This window comes from Saimiri boliviensis, chromosome X (assembly GCF_048565385.1).
Source record: "Saimiri boliviensis isolate mSaiBol1 chromosome X, mSaiBol1.pri, whole genome shotgun sequence".
NCBI lineage: Eukaryota > Metazoa > Chordata > Mammalia > Primates > Cebidae > Saimiri > Saimiri boliviensis.
Genome location: NC_133470.1, coordinates 38710678 through 38728141, shown reverse-complemented (window position 1 = coordinate 38728141; position 17464 = coordinate 38710678). Strand labels below are relative to the sequence as shown.

The window sequence follows — 17464 nt, the reverse complement described above, 5'->3', positions numbered from 1 at the left end:
CTTATAGTCCCTTTTCAGAGGCGAGCACTGAGAACAGAATCCCAAAGGAAGTCTGAGACAGCTTGGGGAACACTGATTTCAAGAGTGAGTTCAAACCACTGGAATCAGCATTCTTGTCTAACAGTGTCTTTTTTTTTTTTTTTTTTTTTTTTTTTTTTGAGACGGAGTTTCGCTCTTGTTGCCCAGGCTGGAGTGCAATGGCGCGATCTCGGCTCACCGCAACCTCCGCCTCCTGGGTTCAGGCAATTCTCCTGCCTCAGCCTCCTGAGTAGCTGGGATTACAGGCACACACCACCATGCCCAGCTAATTTTTAGTATTTTTAGTAGAGACGGGGTTTCACCATGTTGACCAGGATGGTCTCAATCTCTTGACCTCGTGATCCACCCGCCTCGGCCTCCCAAAGTGCTGGGATTACAGGCTTGAGCCACCGCGCCCGGCCCTTAACAGTGTCTTTTTAAGGAGACCATGCATGGCCGAGACTACACCCTCACAGTCAATCTGTTGATATGATTGATTGCCACAGCCTTGGCTGTGGTCATCAGATGAGCCTCAGCTCCAGGGCCTGGACCACAGCAGGGTGGTGGGCATGTACACTGCCCACATACAAGGGGGCACATGGGAAGAACAAAAGATTTGATGCACCCTGGAAATCCTGCAGTAGGCGTGAAACCAGATCTAAGGCAGGAGAGCCCTTGTCATTTCTGAGATGAGTCCTGTCTGCCCCAGAATGTACAAAGAAGAATGGCTTCGCCCAAGCTGTGAGGACCCTCTGTCCCTAGATGGCTTGAAACCATGTCAGGCTCACAGTGCCTGCTAAAGAGACTCATGAGATGGAGGGCAGCATGCAAAATGAAAGGCAAAGTCAATTTTTATATGGGAACACTGGGTTCTAGTTCTGGACCTGCCACCCAGGTATCAGGTGATCCTGGACACATCACCCCTCTAAGGACTGGATTCCTTCTCCTAGAATGAGGAGTGACTAAAATGACTTTTAAGGTCTCTTTCATCTTTAACATGTTATAATTTCATAAAGTGAAAATGTGAAAACATTCAGAAGGGACTAAATGGACTGGATGTGCTAGAAGGGACTGGATGATTTAGAAGGGACTAGATGAACTGGATGTGCTAGAAACATCAATAAGTTTTAAAGCCGTATGATCTCTTCATCCTATCCTCTTTGCCCCTGAAGTTTGGGGAGTAGAAGAATGACGTTTTCATTTTATACAGAGTATTAATTTCTTTTCTTTCTTTATTAATTTCTTTTCTTTTCTTTTTTTTTTTTTTTTTTTTTTTGAGACAGAGTCTTACTCTGTCGCCAGGCTGGAGTTCAGTGGCACGATCTCAGCTCGCTGCAACCTCTGCCTCCTAGGTTGAAGTTATTCTCCTGCCTCAGCCTCCCGAGTAGCTGGGACTACAGGCATACACCACCATGTCCAGCTAAATTTTTTATTTTTAATAGAGATGGGGTTTCACCATGTTGGCCAGGATGGTCTTAATGTCTTGACTTCATCGATCCACCTGCCTCAGCCTCCCAAAGTTCTGGGATTATAGGCATGAGCCATGACGCCTGGCCCAGAGTATTAATTTCTATAATAAGACCACAAAGTAAAAATTCCATACTGTGAAAATAACCCTTGAAAAGCATTTTACATTGTTCACAATGAATAATATAGGTAGTTCTGTATATACAGTGCAACACTCCTAGTACTATATATTTCTATATGCACATTTAAAGTACACAGTGATAGAGAAAAAAAGATAGATGCAAAATATAATTTCAAGTATTTTGAATTATGCAAGAAAGACAGAAAGATTGACATGGAAGAATGTAGCAATGTATATAGTGAAATTTGCACAAGTTAAATGCCTGTGGAACTGATTTACTTAAAAGGCTAAACTCGACTGGGTATAAATGGGAAGTGGCTGTAATTTCCATCACTCCTTTTAAACTGGTTATATCAAACAATCTCCCTGCCTCTTGAAAACATTTTAAACAAATCTTGTGACTTTTAGGCCAATTTAAGAACAAGCCCCATTTCGGTATTCAAAACTCTAATCTAAATCAATATTTTAATTTCATAAACACTTCAAAGCTTCTCCCCTTTCCCTGGCTCAGGTCTGACCCCCGGCTCAGAGAACTTATTTTAGGGATCAGACGCCGTAACAGTTCTTTCTACACTTTATTGCATGGTTCAGCCACTTAGCTAAACTGAAACTACATTTCCCACGAGTTACGGTGGAGCACAAGAGAAATTTGCACTACACAAAAGTGAAGGAACCACCATTTTGTGCTATGAAGGTGCAAGTAGAGTGTCAGGCATCTCAGCCAACTCACAGACATTGCTGCTCATCTCCTTATTCCCCTTGCTGGTGTGAGCAGCACCCAGGCCCACAGTTTCTCCAACTCCAACAAGATCCTATCCTTTAGTTTCTCTAAGTCCTGGGCCAGGCATATGTGCTGCTTTGTAGCAGACCGTGCCAGCTTCTCTCACAGGTCACCCTTTTCATCAGGGTTGAGGGATTTGAAAGTTCCCATTTGACCTCACCTGTTCCAAGTTGTCTTTGCTCTCTCTCACTTTCATATCCAGTTGCCTTTCCTGATTATCTGGCCTGGCTAACCTATAAAGACATTGGCCCCAACAACAGACTTGGAACAACAGTTGCTCACAGATGTCTCTACCTGTTCCCACAATGTATAAGGTCTAATTCCTATAACAAATCACTCATTCTATATCACTCATAGTAATGCTACTCTTCTTGTGGGATCCATGTTGATATAATACCCTTTCTTCATTATTATGCTTGCTTCTCTGAAATAGAAAAATTATAGGGCAAGGCAATATCTCATTTCAATGATGCTATTGTTACATGTCTATGTCATAGCAACCATCCAAGTACTGGCTCTTCTAAGGGATGCAGATACAAGGGGAATGTGCTCTTTGAATAGTCTGCATGCACTTCTGGGTGGCAGTTTCCTGACTCTGATAACACACTCTGATCAGTTCTAAGCTCCTCAGCTTTTGCACCCAAAAGAAAACCTGAAGCCTCTTATTTGCAGGCTTCCTTCGCCCCAACAGGCCACTCCTTTGGATATGGTCCTTGAAAGATGACTCCAGCTACCTTGCCCACAGTCCTTTTGGCCCCCAGGAACTGCATCCTGCCCACTAAGTGGCAAAGAGTACTCACCTGTCTGGGCCCCCTACCCTTGCACTGCTCTTGTGACTTCCTTAGCCAACCTTTCCCTTTAGACTTCCCTAGGTGAGAAGCAGGCATCAGTCTCTTTGATCACCAGTACTTCTAAATTCCAAGGGAGGCATATACATTTCTTCCAAGAGCAGCATGACAGTGCTTCTGTTCCAGTCCAAGAAGACACTGGAATGGCTGGAGAAAAGCCAAGCACTTAGTGTTTCCTTAAATCCCCTTCTAAAATTTCTAGTCTCATCTTAAATATGCTGCTGGGGGTGATAGTCACTAGATGGTTTTTTGTTAAATTGTAATGAATTCTACATATGTTCTTTGGAACATGGGGAGTTTTGTCACCTATTTTGCTTGGCTTTGAGTCTCCAGGTATACTCAGAATCTTATGCTATCTCCTCCTAACCTTAGGATTAAGGAAAACTGTCCTTAAAATTAATCAGATTAGTCCACTCCATGGTATTGCTTTAGGAATGCTAAGACGGTCTACCTGCCCAAATAGTTTCCCCCTCTCTTACCTTCTATGATGCCTTAGACTCCTCCATTAGAAATGCATTGCACCTGATTTGACAGAGTAGACCCAAAAGAGTCCTTAGGAATGCATTCTAAGCTATTATCCTATATCGACACTTTGGCATGGATAAATTACTCAGATTGCTTTCTAGAGAGACAACTGGTTGAGTAGCAAGCATGAAATTCAACACAGGTGTCTTGGTCAACTCACTATTAAAAAAAAAAAAATCAGAGACCAGTTAGCTTATTGACAAAAGAAATTTATTTCTCACAATCTGGACACTGAAGTCAGAGACCAGGGTGCCTGTATGGTCTGGTTCTGTGTCTTGTGAGGGCCTGCTTCCTAGTTTATAGATGGCTGTCTTCTCACTGTGTCCTCAGATGGTGAAAGGGATAAACAAGCTCCCTCGGGCTTCTTTATAAGGGTACATATCTCATTCATGAGGGCTCCACCCTCATGACCTAATCACCTCCCAAAGGCCTCCCCTCTTAATACCATCACATTGAGGGTTAGGATTTCAACATAGAATTGTTGAGGTGACACAAACATACAGCTCATAGCAACAGGTAAGTTTTAATGAGAGAAAGTTAAGTCTGTACCAAATGCAATATGAGGTGTCAAGACAGATTGAGTCATCAGGGACCAGCATGAGAACCCTGGACTCATCTTTCTTTTCAGCAAAGAAGGATGCTAATAAGGTGTAAAGAAAGACAAGGTTCCCCTAGTCACACTTTCCTAAGTAGTCTTTGATGCAAAGAATACCGTATGATCTAAGTAAATGCTTATTTAATAAACAGTTGTTTAAGGCCATAAAATCTCATTTTTGATTAAAAAAATATTTGAACACCCCTTTAAACATTACGTCTATGGTTGTCTCTCTTCATTCCAAAACTTGTTCCCCCAAATTATTTCATTATCTAATTAATATTTGAACCAAGGTGCTAAAAGTTTTAGAAAGCTGGTTTATTTAGCACTGGGATGTGAGTCCATGGAAAATTCATTTCTTGGGGGACCTCTGCTTATCTGAACTATAGAAATAAGAGGAATTAGATTTAGACACATAATGTTATCTTTTTATTCATTTCTCACATGGCATGGAGGAAGAGAGAATTGAACAAAGATAACATGGACTGGGGTAGTGGTTCTCAAACTTGAATGGGCATCAGAATCACATGGAAGTTTGTTGAAAACACAAATGCCAGCCGGGCGCAGTGGCTCAAGCCTGTAATCCCAGCACTTTGGGAGGCCGAGGTGGGTGGATCACGAGGTCGAGAGATCGAGACCATCCTGGTCAACATGGTGAAACCCCGTCTCTACTAAAAATACAAAAAATTAGCTGGGCATTGTGGCTCGTGCCTGTAATCCTAGCTACTCAGGAGGCTGAGGCAGGAGAATTGCCTGAACCCAGGAGGCGGAGGTTGCGGTGAGCCGAGATCGCGCCATTGCACTCCAGCCTGGGTAACAAGAGTGAAACTCCGTCTCAAAAAAAAAAAAAGAAAGAAAAGAAAAAAAAGAAAACACAAATGCCCAGGACCCAAACCCAAAGATGCTGTTTCAGTAAATTGGGACTATACTGTGAAAAACGCTGAGCTAGAGCTTACAAAAGTGGGCCCCTATATCTTCCCAGTGCCATCTTCCCTGCACTTCTCCCCACCGCACACACACATTAATTAGTCATCTTGTTGAAATTCCTACATAACATCTTTGGGTCCTTTTTCAGTGTATATGAATACTCCGAAAAGTTTGGGTCCTGACAAGTTTTCTTACTTCACCTCCATTTGTCCTACCCAGTGCTACTCAGTAGCTTCTCCAGGAAGAATTTGTAGATTTGCCTCTCCATGATAGACTCTCATTAACCAAATCCTTCAGTGAAATTGATATGTAAAATTGGAATGCCAGATTACTGATTTATTTTTTTAAAAAGTCTGTCCTCATGTGGGGCTTGACTCTTGCTTTCACTGCATTCTTTTCTGCTATAGTTTGAATGACGTTTGTTTGTCCTCACCAAATATCATGTTGAAATTTGATCCATAACATTGGAGGTGGGGCCTATTGGGAGGTGTTTAGGGCATGGGGGCAGATCCCTTATGAATGCCCTCACTCAGGGGAGTGGAGAAGGAGTTCTTACTCAATTAGTTCCCACAAAACTGGTTGTTAAAAAGAGCCTGGCACCTCCCCACTCTTTGCTTCCTGTCTTGCTATGTGATCTGTGCACATACCCGCTTCCCTTCATCTTCTGCCATGGGTAGAAGCAGCCTGAGGCCCTCAGCAGATGCAGTTGCTAGTGCCATGCTTCTTATAAAGCCTGCAGAACTGTGAGTCAAATAAACCTCTCTTCTTTATAAATTGGCCTCAGGTATTTCTTTATGGTAATATAAATGGACTGAGACATCTCCCTAGAAGAAATCTGCATGGGAAGTAGATTATAATCAACAATTTGCTTACTGGATGTGGAATCAGGCAAGGACTTTGGGTAAAGAAATCACTAGTGGGCACCATGAGGTTAAGAGTGTCAAGGGTCTCTGTCCACACAATCAGGATCTACTTCCTACCAGGAACCAATGCGATAAGACAGCCTCTACCCTGGACAACACTTGGAGAACTGCTGTTAGTCTCAGTGATATGCCCTTGTCTATGTGTCCATAAAGAGACCAACTTATCTTCTAGTGGGTACATGCCCTCCTTAGAGTCATAAAATAAATATCTGTTGAACTATTAATTAACTCATAATAATTGAATCCCTTCTATCTGTATACATTATGTAATGGTTTATAGACCTAGAAGTCATCCTGTCTCTTTAAGGGAATTTTCTCTCTAAGACTTAAACTATAAGATGTAAAAGATCAAAGGAAAGAGATGCAATCTGTCTTTCATTCATTCTTGGAATGTAATTTAAGTTCTGGCTTACAACAGTTTTGAGGTTCCAGAGCCCAAGACATAGAAAGAAAAAGAACATTTCCGGCGGTGGGTGAAGAAGTAGGGTGAAAGCAGCCACTTTCTAGAGGTAGTCCCTGTGGCTTTGTGGCCAGAGGCAAATAAAGGGAACTGGAAAGACATTCCTAAATTCTTCAGAGGGCATCCTGAGTCATCAGAGATAGACAAAGTATATGGCCAAGTTACTGGTTTGATTTTGCATTTGGCTTTGGTACTTTTCAAGTGTATCCAAAATGGCGTTTTGTTACATCAAAATTATAATCTTTTCATTTTATTTTCAAAATGATAGATTATACTAGTTGTGCAAAGAGAGAAGATTCATTAAATGCAGTAGGTGAGGTATACATTTATAAGTCTAAGTACCTTTAAAGGGACAGATATTTAGTACCGAATGGGCAAGAGTAAATGAAAAGCCACCTCCCCACACTAACCCTGAGCCCCTCATTTCCTTCGTGATGGTGAGAAATCCTGAACTCTAGACTGGGGCCCCATGCATATCTCCCTGTCACTACTCACCAGCCTTGCCTAGAGCCCACAGGCACAAATATTTGAAAGTTTTCATTGGTTTTATTTTGTGTCATCATAGATGATATGTCATTACCCAGAATACACAGGGCAAAAAGTGACTCTCAGAATCACACCAGAAGCAACTCATTTCTAGCATATAATAGAAACTAGGGTCAAATACCAGCTACTGTCAACAGGATCTGAAATCAGGAGTTTTTAAGACCATGGTTATAGAACATCACCACCTCCTTCAACCTAAGCCCTTTCAAAATCTGCTTGCTCTTCCAGCAGTCAATGCCTAGTCTGTCACTGTGTGCTAGAAGCTGCCATGCACGGACCAAGCTCTTATTCGGGTTATAATCTAAAACCAGTAACATTGATATCTACTAAGGTATATTCCAGGGCACAATTTCCATCCCCCACAACAACCCTCTTTTGTGCAGTCAGATAATAAAAGATCATCTCGCCTGTGATTCTAGGACCAAATGGATGAATTATACTTCAAGGCTTCTGTGTATTGGAATCAAGATTCTGCTTTGCTTTGTCAATAACTAAGGCACATATACAATTGAAACATGCAAAAAAAAAAAAAAAAACAGTGAAAAGGGTTTTCTATTCAGCACAGAGGAAGAACCTTACTTCTAATTCATATTCTGCCATCAACTTTCTGTGTGCAGACAATTTCCCATCTCTGCATTTCTGTTCTCTTAAAAAATACACAGATTAGCCTGGGTGATCTTTAAAGCCTCTTTCCAACTGTAATAATCGTATTTCTATAAAATAAAGGCTAATACAGAAGACTCGGAATATTAATGGTAGTGAAGTACTTGGAACTTAACAACGTTTAGCCCTTTCAACATGATCTAATGATGTTCTCATTTAATCCTCCCACCTACCCTGTGAGGGATACATTCTTAACTCCATTATTCTGATTACTATTGCAGCTTAAAACATTTTTAACAATAACAAAAAGTATTAACAATATAACTATATAAATAAGGATAACAAAATATTAAAAGTATTTTTGTTTAAAAGGTAAAATTATTATATTGTATAGTTTCTGATGGTCAGTAATTTAAGTACCTCTCCTGGGCTATCTAACTTAGGGTCTTTCAAGTAGTCACAGTCAGACAGTGACTGAGACAGAACTGCAGGATTCTGTTTCAGCTCTTCTGAACTCAGAAGCCAGGGGCTGACTGAGCATCTCTCTCTGTTCATGTATAGTCTATTCTCATTATTTGTGGTAGTTATGTTCTATAAAGTCACCTTGAACAAATACTGAACCATTGTTCCTAGGTGAAATACAGGATTAGGTTCCTGTGAGTCCCTGGTCACAATGTTGTCATCAAGTGATCAATACATAACCTTGTTTAGTATATGTTTCTGTTAAAGACACCTTATTTTTTATATATACCTACAAAATATGTATTGTTGATTCATTCACACTGGATTCACAATCAACAGAACTATAACTCATGGCAGAGCAAAGTTTATCAAACATATGTATTTTCTCTGTAAGGCACAACACAGCCTTCCTGATATTAGAAACACTAGACATACTTCAGCATTACGCTTGGGGGCCATTTTCAATAGCAAAATCACCAACAAAATGCACAAAATGCAAAGAATACCACTAAATAGACTTTGAAAATGTCACCTGTTTATAGTATGAGAGCTGATATAAGAAGGCAGAGTATCATCTTGTTTGATCTCAGCTCAGAATGTGCATATCAGGTGACTCAAATCATTCACCACTCTACACATGTCTACAAATAACCTTGAAAGTGCTGCATGTATTCATTTTGGGTTACAAATAAATTTCAGTGACTAGGCAGATTTGCAAATACAGAAACTGTGAATAATAAAAATCAAGTATACCTTCAGAGCTTCTCCATATGGTTTCTCACATGAGCTCATGTGGGCTTCCTCACAGTCTAGTGGGCTGTGGGCATCCAAGCAACTTACGTGGCTGCTCAGGGCTCCAGTGTGAGTATTCCACCAGGAAGGCAGAAGCTGCATCACCTTTCCTAATCTGACTTCTAAAGTCATGCAGCATTATTTCCACTGCATTCAACTGGTTACAAGAAAGTCATGAGCTTGTCCAGTCTCAAAGGAAAGGAACATAGAGTCCATCTCTTGAGTAAGAAGGTTCTAGAAGAGCATGTTAAACAGGAGAAATTGTTGTGATCATCTTTGGAAAATATAATTTGCTACACTCATTTTACAGAGAAGGAAACCAAGGTTTGGAAGTTAAATAACTTGCTTAATGTCACCGAGCTAATATGTAGCAGAGCCAGAATTTGAAGGTCTCTGACTCCAAAGGCTGTGCCCTAACTACCCTGAACCCTGCTCCACATAGCATAACTCTGGTTTTTAGTCTATAGTTCCAACGCAGTGCAAACTAGAAAGCAGCAGCATGGCTGAGCAAACGGTTTGATAACACAGATGGAAATTTAAGAGGAATCTATAGAAAGGAAAAGAAGTTGCTTGGCAACTGCTGTTGGGGAGATTGCTCAAAGCATAAAGGTGAATTTGAAGAAGCCAAGAGAAATGGAATAAAGGTCAAACCCAAGCAAGGATTCAGTTTAGGCATGGTCTAAAGAAGGGCTAAAAGATAAATGACAAGTCCTGAGATCTGGCAAAGCACACAGAGGATAGAAAAGCAGTGGGATTTAGACACCAGAGGCAGAACAGTCACCCACAGGTGAGCTATTCAGTACAGAATGACTGTAAGCACATTCAGAAAATTCTATCATAAGACAACCCCCTTTTTCACCCTTCATTTGAGAGGCAAAGTCTGGCTCTGGGGTCCCCAGAATAAACTGTGAAGCTGAGAACTATGCTGTAGAATTGAGGGTCTTGCAGAAGACCCTACTCCTAGTGCCTTTGCCTGTAAAATGGGGGAGAGGAAGGTACCTGATGGTTGGTGAAACAAGTTATACAAGCTAGCATTGTGTTTTTCAATGACAATTATCCCTTGGTTCAGCAGCCTATTGATGATAGGGCAAGCCAGGGACCACCACCTTTATTACACCAGTTAACAGTGATAATCCCTGATGTAACTTCTCCTTTGAAGATAATTATTTTAACAGTCAGATGACATTACCATTATCAACACTCAACCAAATATCTCAGCATGAAGAAGAGAGTCCCAACTCCAGTGGAAATTTAAAAATACAAAACCTCTGACAAGGGGGTTCATGAGGGCCATCCTCCTGATGACATTTCTTCCCGAATTTCAGAGGCCCCACTGCTCTTCTTGGCTGATCACGGTTACTGATTATTCTAGCTTTCTGTTGCTAAGCAACAACTTATCAAACTAGTGACTTAAAAACAACCATTTGCTTTTGTTCATAACTTTGTTTGAGGAATTTAAGAAAAGCTTATAAAGGTAGTTCTTGCTTGGGGTTTCTCATGTGGTTGCAGTCACATGCCAGTTGGAGCTGTAGTTCTCTGGTGGCTCAACTGGACTGGACATCCAAGATGGCACACACACACGCTGGCATTGACACTGCTACTGGCCAGGAGCTCAGCTGGGGATGTTGGCTAGAGCACCTACATCTGGCCTTTCCAGGATGGTAGTCTCAGGATGTTCAGACTTCTAATATGGCAACTGGCTTCTTCCAGATTGTCCCAAGAAAGTCAAGCAGGAGCTGCAAGGCCTTCTATGTCCTAGTTTTAGAAGTCACTTCCACCATACACTGTTAGTTGACACAATCACAAGCAACCAGATTCAAGGGAAGGGGCATAGATATCACCTCTTGATAAGAGGAGTGTCAAAGATTTTGAAGGCTATGTTTTAAAACTTCTTATTATATGTCAACGTGTGCTCTCCCAAAAGATGCCGAAATCCTAACCTGCAGTATTTGTGAATATACCTTATTTGGAAATATAATTTTTGCAGATGATCAAGTTAAAATGAAGTCATTGGGAGGAGCCCCAAGCCAATATGATTGCATCCTTATGGAGAAATTTGTACACAGAAACAGACATGTCCTGAGGGAGAACATCATATGAAGATGAAGGTAGTGATCAGGCGATGCACCTACAAACCAAGGGATATCAAAGATTGACAAGAAACTACCAAGTGCTAGGAGACAGGCAGGAAACAGATTCTTCTCACAGCCTTCAGAAGGAACCAACCCTGCTAACACCTTGACTTCAGACTTTTGGCCTCCAGGATTGTGAGACAATGCATTTCCACCATTTAAATTCAGGGTACTTTGTTATGGTAGCCCTGGAAAACTAATACATTCTCATACTGGCTAAAAGAACCCTGATTTTGTCTAAGAGGGCAAGAAGCCCAGGTGAAAACATTTATTTTCCCAAACTCCCTTGCGACTTAGAGATAGCCAAGGGAGTTTGGAAAAGCCTTTCTGGAAAAGCCTTGCTTATACAATGAAAGTTCAACTTTTTCCTGTCTCAATTTTTCCTTCTTACTGTCTGTAATGTAGACATGTGGTATAAAAACAGATCAGCCATCTTGCAACTGCTTGTGAGGACAGAAGCAGATCAGGAAGACGGAAGGAACCTGAGCCTCCGAGAGCAGCCCTCGCAGCTTCACAAACAATTCTCCATTGATTTTGCATCTCTCATGTTCCAGGTACTATTCTGGGCCACTGACTCCCCATCCTCCTCTAGTGATCTGTTTTTAACTTCTTAGGTACATCATTTCAACTTACCGAGATAACTGCATGAATAGAAGTGTAGATATGATGTTATGAACTCCCACAGGGAAGCCTTCTACCCAGCCTGTCAGAAGAGCTTCCTGGAGCTCCCCACAGGCAGAAATATAAGAGATGTGCAGCCTTAAAAGTCTATCAGCCTCTAGGGAATGTCCTCCTCTCCCCCAACAAGAAACACACCTTCCTGGTATATCAGATGGTCAGACCAGGGCTGTCAGAAGCCCTGGAGTGCTAAGCACAGCACAACTTGGGCTGCCTGCAGTTCTCATGGCAGCCGCTACCTCAGGATGCCTAGCAACCAGCCTGTCCTGGGAGACACCCCAGGCTGCCACAGAGTAGCCAAGCTGCCACTGTTCTCAAGAGAGCTAATCAACAGAAACCTGAAAGAAGCCATGCCATGGATAAAACCGAATCGGCCCAGAACCTGGCGGCTTGCTAACTTCCCTTCTGCAGGATGCCCTGCAGTCAGCCCATTTCTCATAATCAATCACCAAAATCCAGAGTCAGAAGTGGCAGCTGCAGCAGCAATGTGACTTCCAGGGTTTTCTGCAGAAAACTAGGACACTAGGTTTCTTTCATGCCATAGGTAACCAAGGGTATGGCTTTCCTCATGCCATAGGTAACCAAGCCAGATTTTCAGTGTGGACCTAAGGAACATGAGAGAGGAGGTTACTTGAAAGAGTTCACCACTCTCCAGAACTTCTACCAGTCCAAATACATCAACACCCTTCATAGTACTAGCCAATGTGCATGCCTCCTTTCAGAAGCAATAGCTTACCCGAACCTGTGGGAAAACTCTGCTTGTGACTACACTTCCATAATCTCACCTCCCTCCGGGAATAAGTATAAGTGAGGTCCTCTGAACAGCAGAAGGATGACTATGGGTTTCCATAGTCCTTTGGCCAACAATTGTAAAGATAGAAAAGGTCAGAGTGGAGCCAAATGTCAGCCACACAAACCTGTCTTGCAATCTCTAGCTGTATGGCCTTGCACAAGTTACTGAAACTCTCTGAGCCACAATTTGTTCAACTATAAATTGAGATAATACCACTATAGTCATTGAGAGGATTAAACAAGAACATTTATTTACAGTGTTGTGATGAGAAAAACTTGGGACTGTAACACCCGCTCCTGCCTCCTGAACTGGGAAGGTGCTGAGAGACCAAAGAAGGACTCAGACAAGTCCAGCTTGACTTTATTAAGACTTAGATATGGGACACTCCTGGGTGGCAGCAGGACAGCTGTAGAGATCTATATCACTTTCTGTCTCTAAGCTGCTTTTAAGCTGATTTTCTGGCTCTTTTTTACTGTGTGTGTGTGTGTGTGTGTGTGTGTGTGTGTGTGTGTGTGATGGGACTATTTTCTTTGGTAGGTTCTTAGATACTCTCTGGGATGTGTGGGTTCTTGGGAACACCTGTCCCTCGGCTGGGTACTATGGCCCTGGCTCCTCACCTAACCTTTAGGGCCCAAGCAGTGAGCATACACCCTTAAGTAATCTGGTGGGGGACACACCACAATACAAGTGTCTAGCATGCTACCTGGCATGTAGCAGTAGGAATTAAAAAAAAGAGTGGTCTTCTTCCCTAGTTCCCTTGTCAAAGCTGTGATCTCTGAAGTTTTCTGGAGAAAGAAGCAATGAGGGATTGATTGGAGGCACCCTTCTGCGTCCCTTGCAGAATAAAGTTCATGTTGTTTCCTATATATGTCCCCCACAGCATGTGCCACGGTGCTTACCTGTGGTACACATCTGGAGATACAGTAACGAAGGAGTAAAGACAAGCAAGGGTAGAGCAAAGATGGAGGATGAGAAAGACAGTCTCATCCAAATGGCATTTTCTGTTAAAAAAAAAAACACTTCTGAAGCTGGGATAAAACCAGTGGTGCAGTGAGCTAGTGATAAAATTCAGCTCTCCCTAGCATGCAGAATACAGCCTAATATTTTCCCCACAGGCAGAGTGAAAGAAAACCACAGCATCCCCTAGACTTTGGAAGGATAGTGGGCAGAGCACAGCAGCAGGCACACTGGAAAGGGAGCCTCAAGCCCTCAAGACATTCACATGCAGCCGAGCTCTCCCTTTGCTAGCCTTCTCTGCTTATCCTTATATATGGTTCCCTTTTCCTTGTCATTTTCACCACCACCAACTCAGCCCTCGCCATCTCTCCTCCCCAGCCCCAAGCACCTCTGTCCAAGCTGCTCTGCCAGGCCTCCCCATGCCTCTCAGATTCATTGTCCTTATGGCATCTGATCATGGCAAACCACTCATATTTTACAAGATTTTTAAAAGTAATACTCATAATGCTTAATCAACATAAGAAAATTTGACAACTAAAAATGAGCTCCCTCCCAAATTTTAATAGAACCCCTTCCCCCAGAGATGAGGAAATCAAGGCAGGGAGAGACTCAGTCACTTTTGTAGGAATACTCATCTATAAAGCAATAGATTCAGGATTCAATGCCAAGCAGCCTCTTCCAAAGATGTGTTTCTAACCACTGTGTATACTACCTCTGAGATAAAAACAAAATTGAAAAGGAGGTTTGGGGTCAAGTTGTAGATCATGGATCAAACGCCATCCTCAGAAATTGTTATCTTGTTCTATTGGTATAAAAAGTAATTGTAGGCTCAGGGGAAGAGTGTGGTAAAGCCAGCACTGTCTTACAGGAGATGGGGGCATCACCTTTCTGGAGGGTAATATGGTAAGTAGCATGAATGCAAACGCCTACAAGGAGCTTTTTGATGTATTAATCTCAGTTTTAAACATTTATATTCAGAAAATAATTGGAGAAATTTTTAAGAATATATGCATGTATATGAGTGCTCATGGCAATAGCATTTCAAATAGCAAGAAAAAAAGAGGATCTGTGCTGCTTCAGCAGCACATATACTAAAATTGGAACAATACGGAGATTAGTGTGGCCCCTGCATAAGGATGACATGCAAATTCGTGAAGTGTTCCATATTTTTACACACCTGGCAAACACAAACAATAGGGAAAGGATTCCCTATTTAATTAATGGTGGTGGGAAAACTGGCTAGCCATATGCAGAAAACTGAAACTGGACCTCTTCCTTACACCTTATACAAAAAATAACATAAGATGGATTAAGGACTTAAATATAAAACCTAAAACCATAAATACCCTAGAAAAAAACCTAGGCAATACCATTCAGGATATAGGCATGGGCAATGACTTCATGACTAAAACACCAAAAGCAATGGCAACAGAAGCCAGAATTGACAAGTGGGATCTAATTAAACTAAAGAGCTTCTGCACAGCGAAAGAAACTATCATCAGAGTGAACAGGCAACCTACAGAATGGGAGAAAATGTTTGCAATCTATCCATCTGACAAAGGGCTAATATCCAGAATCTACTAGGAACTTAAACAAATTATAAGAAAATAAAAACACCAAAAAGTGGGCAAAGGATATGAACAGACACTTCTCAAAAGAAGACATTTATTTATGTGGCCAAAAAACATATGAAAAAAAAGCTCATCATCAATGGTCATTAGATGAATGCAAATCAAAACCACAATGAGATGCCATCTCACATCAGTTAGAATGGCAATTATTAAAAAATCAGGAAACAACAGATGCTGAAGAGGATGTGGAGAAATAGGAATGCTTATACACTATTGGTGGGAGTGTAAATTAGTTCAACCATTGGGGAAGACAGGGTGGCAATTCCTCAAGGATCTAGAACCAGAAATACCATTTGACCCAGCAATTCCATTACTCGGTATATACCCAAAGGATTATAAATCATTCTACTATAAAGACACATGCACACGTATGTTTGTTGCAGCACTATTCACAATAGCAAAGACTTAGAACCAACCTAAATGCCCATCAATGATAGAGTGGATAAAGAAAATGAGGCACATATACTCCATGGAATACTATGCAGCCATAAAAAAGGATGAGTTCATGTCCTTTGCAGGAACATGGATGAAGCGGGAAACCATCATTCTCAGCAAACTAATACAGGAACAGAAAACCAAACACTGCATGTTCTCACTCATAAGTGGGAGTTGAACAATGAGAACACATGGACACAGGGAGGGGAACATCACACACTGGGACCTGTTGAGGGGTGGCGGACTAGGGGAGGGATAGCATTAGGAGAAATATCTAATGTAGATGATGAGTTGATGGGTGTGGCAAACCACCATGGCACGTGTATACCTATGTAACAAACCTGCACGTTTTGCACATGTATCGCAGAACTTTAAGTATAATAAAAATTTTAAAAAGAAAGAAAAAAAGAGAATCTAATGAATATGTCCACAGTCGTCTGCCCATTCCATGCATTTCCACACCTTGATATTACCACCTTATTTGTGCTCAGCCTGTAATACTCTTGTGTCACTTCTCTATTAAGCAAATTCCCACTCAGCCTTCATGGCCGGAGGCAAACCCCTCCACCTCCGTGTACACCTTCCCGGATCTCCTGAGTTGAAATTGATTACTCCTCCCCCTTGTGTCTCCAGACTGCTTTACCAGCACAGCAAGTATATCTCTTTCATTTTCCTTTATTTTGAGTTTTATCAGTATCTGGCTTTCACCCTAGGCAGTTTCTGTCCTCATACAGCCCTCTATGTCTAACACCCCCACTCCCTGCCTCATGCTGCCTGAAACATAGTGGGTACCCACTGACACCAAATTGAATTGTTTGTGCTTTTACTTATACAGTGCACAATAATTTAGAAAGCACATTCCAATATTAACCTTTGATTTTTACTACATTAAAAAGCGCAGAAGCAAATATTTTGCTCTCATTTTAGAGGCAAGAAAACTGGGGCTAATAATGGACTTTTCCAAAGGCCACACAGATAGTGGGGATAGATGCAGGTATAATTTTGGCTTCCTGACTTTAATGCAGTGATCTCTCCATGACACTAAGTGGGTAACAGGCCCTGGGGCACCTTATAGCAGGCTTCCCATCCACCTTCACTGTGAGGAGACCTTATGATGCCAAGGGAGTAGGAAGAGATGATCTAAGAAGTCAGACCTCTTGAGATGAAGTAATTTATCCATCCCCCCCCCATCCTAACTATCACTGCTCCTCACACAACCCTTCAAGGCTGATTGAGAACCTAAGTTCATCCCCAATCCATACACCTAGCCTCGATTTTTGAACTAGTTCAGAGTGGCCTAACTCGTTGCTAGGGTTCTTAGAAGCCCCCCATTTTCCATGTCCACCAAGCAACCCCCTTATCACCAATATAAGCTTGCTTTCTCCAATACCCTCACCTAACTTTGACCCAAGCCTTAACCTGGACTTTATTCTTCAGCATGGCCTGAGACACCAGGAAAGCAAAACCACTTTCCTCCAGGCTAGGAAAACCTCACCCTATACCAACTCATGGCCTCTCAGTTCAGGTCCTCAAAGTGCTCCTATGCCCATGTGCCTTGAAAGACTACTCCAATTGCCCTCTAAAAAAAAACCCAGCACATTGTCTGAGAACCTTTCCAATCAGTCAGATATATGAGAAGACTTTTCATCCTGTATGCAAAAGGATTTAAGAGATTCAATTTTCATAATTTCTCTCCTGAAATCTGCCCTAGGACACACTTGTGATAGATGGGCAGCCACACCTTTCTTACTTCCCTTTTCACAATTTCTC

At 41.8% G+C, this 17464-nt stretch overlaps 1 non-coding gene across 1 annotated transcript; it reads left to right on the top strand.

Moving 5' to 3' along the window:
• The first annotated feature begins 14696 nt into the window (after positions 1–14696).
• Positions 14697–14799, top strand: LOC120366661 (U6 spliceosomal RNA). Its single transcript, XR_005581246.1, has one exon. It is a non-coding gene; the product is annotated as a U6 spliceosomal RNA (small nuclear RNA).
• The last annotated feature ends 2665 nt before the right edge of the window (positions 14800–17464 follow it).